This window comes from Miscanthus floridulus, chromosome 1 (assembly GCF_019320115.1).
Source record: "Miscanthus floridulus cultivar M001 chromosome 1, ASM1932011v1, whole genome shotgun sequence".
Classification (NCBI taxonomy): domain Eukaryota; kingdom Viridiplantae; phylum Streptophyta; class Magnoliopsida; order Poales; family Poaceae; genus Miscanthus; species Miscanthus floridulus.
This window is the reverse complement of record NC_089580.1, coordinates 34314748-34319798: the sequence shown is the minus strand read 5'-3', so window position 1 is coordinate 34319798 and position 5051 is coordinate 34314748.

Genomic DNA, 5051 nt, shown 5'->3' with positions numbered 1-5051 from the left:
CTTCTTGCTTGTGTAGCATAGAAGTAGCTCTCGTGCGTGGCTAATTTGGTTTGTGTAACCTTGTTAGTCACATTGCTTAGTTTGTGTAGCTAAGTATTTACGCTCTCTAATTTGGCATTAGTTGCCTTGTTATTGAGCATTGCTAGTGAGCTTAGTTGGCTTTGTGCTTTTGCTTACTAGCATGTGTAGGAGCTCCCTTGTTGCTTAAAATACTAGAGGCATAGGTTTATGTGACCTTGCTCCTAGCATTGATTAGGTGAGCTCTAGCTAGCCCGGCACCTTTGTTGCTTGATTAGTATTTTTGGAAGGTGCTAGAGAACATAGATAGAGGGGTGTAGTCTTGGCTAGACCGATAGTTATACTTCCACACTTGTTTCGGTTAGTCGACACGATTAATTTTAGAAAAGACTATTCACCCTCCTCTAGTCCGCCCTCTTGACCATTCAATAACCAACAAAAACACAATCAACAGTCTTTGGTCCAAGCTTTCACTTTTTATTTATTGGCACATTCACCTTTGCCAAATAACTCCAAGTTCGCAGGTAAGAGAGATTTAATCTCTTCTTCTCTCATTCCTCAAATGATGTAACTTCTTTGTTCTTTGTGGGCACTCTATTCAGGACATGACATGCTGTCAATATAGCCTCATCCCACCATTCCTTAGATAGTCCCGCAGTCTCTAACATGGCATTAACCAAATCAGTTAGAGTGCGGTTCTTTCTCTCTGCAATCCTATTGGACTGTGGTGAGTATGGTGGCATCCTCTCATGAATAATTCTATGCACCGCGTAAAACTCAGAAAATTTATTTGAGAAATATTCTCCCCTGCGATTAGACCGCGAACGCTTGATTTCCTTCTCAAGTTGATTTTCTACCTCAGCTTTATAGACTTTAAAATAATACAATGCTTCATCTTTAGTTTTTAATAAATACACGTAGCAAAATCTAGTACAATCATCTATAAACATCATGAAGTATCGTCTACCGCCTTTAGTAAATTTGTCATTCATTTCGCTTAAATCATAATGAACGAGTTCTAATGGTGCCAAGTTCCTCGCCTCAGCGGCCTTGTGAGGCTTGCGTGGTTGCTTTGATTGCACACACATCTGGCACTTAGAATCTTTGACTAAGTTAAATTTCGGAATTAAATTCATATTTGCAAGCCACGTGAGATAGCCAAAATTAATGTGACAAAGTCGTGAATGCCATATATTCGACACATCCGAAACATTAATATTGTTCACCACTTTATTACACACGTCATCAAGCAAAGATAAGTGGAATAAGCCTCCGCAATCATAACTGTGAGGAAAATAGACCCTAGGCCCATTTACTTTGGATTTTAGTGTTTGATGACCAACGCAACCAAATTGGACTAATGAATTTACAAGTGATTATTTTGTAGTTCAATAGGATGCAAGACGTGACTTGGACGAAGACGACGTGATGATCCGATGATCAACAACTTAAGCAAGACCTTAGGACCACAAGAGAAGACCCAAAATATCAAGCAAAGTCCAAGCACGAAGATAGGAACCAAGCCGCATGCAAGATATAAAAGAAACGAGCTCGTAGAAGTGATCGGACGCTGTAAGAAAGTGATCGGACGCTCCGATCAGTGGCTCGGCAACAGCAGGCGTCAGCAGTAGGGACCAGACGCTGAATAAGCAAAATGATCGGACGCACCAATGACACTGTTCATCAGTTCGACAACACACCCAGCAAGTGACCAGATGCTGGCGGCAAACCGACCGGATGCAGGACAGCATCGTCCGATCGAGTACAGAGAGGTTCCAGAGCGGCGAACTTGCGACCGGACGCGTCCGGTGGCAAGTGACCAGACGCTGGCAGCGTCCGATTAGTTGTTCACGGCTCCAATGGTCGGGACGACTGGAAGCGTCCGATCAGGACGACTCCAGCATCCCGTCAGTAGCAGAAAAGCAGGATTTCATCCTCAACGGCTACTTTCTCAGTGGGGCTTATAAATACAACCCCCAATAGGGCAAATGAGGAGTGTGGAGCTAAGAAAACATACTAAGGGTGTTGATACATAATTTTAGTGATCTTCATATGCATAGTGCTTAGTGATTTATTAGGTGATTAGCGTAGGTGCTTTACAAAGTGCTTAGGTTGATTAGACCACCGCTTATATGCTTGCTCTATGTTTAGGCCTAGTGTTTAATGAGGTTTGCATACCTCTTACCACTCGGTGCTTGTGCGCTCCATTGTTGTACATCGGAGGGGCTTGTAGTCTTACGAGATCACACCAACCGCGTTTGTGGTGTGGCCGCCACCGTGTACCGGAGGGAACAAGGCCCGCGGCGTTTTAGTCGGAAGCTTGATAGTGAAGACGACAGAGAGCATCCAGGAGAGGCTTACCGGAAGGCACGTCGGAGACCCACTTACACGTAGGGAAGGCCTAAGGCTATCCACGAAGTTACCTGGCCGGGAGCTTGGCCCTTGCGAGGGATTCCTTGCGAGGGGCTCCAATGAGGACTAGGGGAAAGTTTGCGCGCTCCTCGATAGCTCGGTAAAAGTACCGAAGTCGTTGACGGGAGTTTGCATATCTCTACCTTGCTCTTTAGCTTCCGCATTTACATTGATTATATTACTCCTTTGCGGTAGAGATAGCAACACACTAGTAAAACCGTAATTACACATTTAGATAGCTTATCTTTTGCATAGGTTTTGCTAGGGTTAGAAAAAGAGACCATAGTTTAGAGTTAGAATTTTAAGTTGCCTAATTCACCCTCCCCCCTCTTAGATGTCACGGTCCCCTTCAATAACCTTTTCCAACAAATATTCCATGTCTTGACACAACACACTTATTAGACTCAAGCATAATTTTAAAGCCATCACGATATATTTGAGAAGCGCTAACAAGATTCTTCTTGATGGAGGGGACATACTGCATGTTCTTTAATAGCACCGTCTTTCTCGAAGTAAACTTCAGAATGACCGTACTAGCACCAAGAACACGCGCATGTAAACCATTTCCCATCAGCAAGGCTCTAGTCCTACTGGCCTGATAGAAAGTAAACAAAGAAAAATCAGCACACACATGAATATTAGCACCGCTGTCCATCCACCACTCAGGTGAAAGATAAACTGAGAGAACAAAGGATAAAGAATTACCATAACCAGATGTTCCTCCTCCAGTCTCGCTAATCACCACGTTTGCTGATTTCTTTTCTTGCTTATATTTACGGTCTGGACACGCACTTGTCCAATGCTCATTACTCCCGCAAATAAAGCAACCTCCACCTTTCTTGTTGTTTTTCTTCTTGAATTGTGCAGTTTGCTTAGGCTTTGTATTGTTGTTCTCTTGCATGTTCTTCTTCTTTTTATTGCGAGATGCAAATGAGTTTTCCTTCTGCACCATATTGGCAGCGGAAGACTCAACTCCTTTCCACGGTTGTCTTTTGCTCTCGCCCTCTCCTCAACATCAAGAGATCCAATAAGTTCAGCCACGCTAAACTCCCGTCTCTTGTATTTTAGAGAAGTAGCAAAATCTCTCCAAGAAGGTGGCAGCTTAGCGATTATACCGTCGACCACAAACTTATCGGGCAACAAACATGAGAAATGTTCTAGTTCCTTTGCTAGCGCCTGTATCTCATGAGCCTGTTCGACTACAGAACGGTTTTCAACCATTTTGTAGTCATACAGCTGCTCCATAAGGTACAGCTTACTACCAGCATCAGAAACTCCAAACTTTGCCTCAAGAGTATTCCATAACTCTTTACCTAATGTGCAAGATATGTAGTTTTTCTCATATTTAGGATGAAGTGCACTAATCACGGTGCCTCGAAATAGGTTATCAACAGCCAAGAACTTTTGCTCCTCCTCAGGAGTAAACTGTTCAGGCTTCCCCTGCGCGGCGTGATAGCAGTTCATCGCAGTCAACCACAATACCATCTTGGCACGTCATATCATGAAATTCTTGCCATCAAAATTATTTGGCTTCAAAGCAGCAGTAAAACCACTGATAAAAAATTGCCTAACATTAGGTTTTTGGATTGTTAGAAATTTAGACATTTGCATTATCAATTTAATCCAAAAATATAACATCAGCAGGTTTGCGACGGCATATATGTGCATATGTATATCTCTAATGAACGCTACAGCATGCATAGATGACATACAGATGAATAGAGTAAAAGCGCAAAGTACAGTAATCACATATATTAGAGTGTACCCAGCGGAGGGTCCTATATCGAGGGCATCGGAGGCTTTATTCGCACTAGTCGACATAGTGCGTTGCTCGAAGTCGCGAACCATAGTCGATGTAGGACGATGTTCGCAGTGCAGTCCTATGAACGGATCACCAGGAAGAAGACGTACGTAGATGAGCAGTCGCGGATCGCTCCCCAAAAACCTAATCGCCGCACACCCCGTGCAAGGTTCTCAGGCGGACGAGGGTTTCAGAGACACCTGCTCTCCCGCTACTCCGTGCGCGCAGAGGTACGGGACGGGGAAGCCAGAAGGCTGCTGAGATGTGGTTTCTCTCGGAAGCGGTTGCGGAAGATGGAGATCTGAACTGACGGAGGACTACGGATATATGGCTGCGACGGAAAGGGAGAAAGACAGCGGGGAATCCCAGAAGACGGAGAAGCAGAAGCGAAAAGGACGGTAACTGACGCAATCAGTTCGCCTCCACCATCAAAGGGAGTAACTCCCATGATTATGTGGATTAAGTGGCAAAAGACTGGCTACGCCCGCCCGCCTGCCGCCTGCCTGCCTGCCTCGCCATGGCCCGGCCGGCGGCGGCGGCGGCGCGCGCATGTGGCACGTTTATGTCATTTTCTCAGCTTCTCAATTAAGATGAATAATTTTCAACTATATAAGCTGAGTCAATGTTCAGTTAAAATCTCGTATGTTATTAAACCATACAACGCTTAATATTTCCTAACATAGAGTTTTATTTAATTTATTAAATATTATAAGCCCATGTTATATCCAGAGCATTCGTAGGTTTCCGCGTTGAGAATCTACCGAAACTGGTTAAACCAGTTGGGGATTTTGTCCATATGCTAGTATGCTAGCTTTCCCAG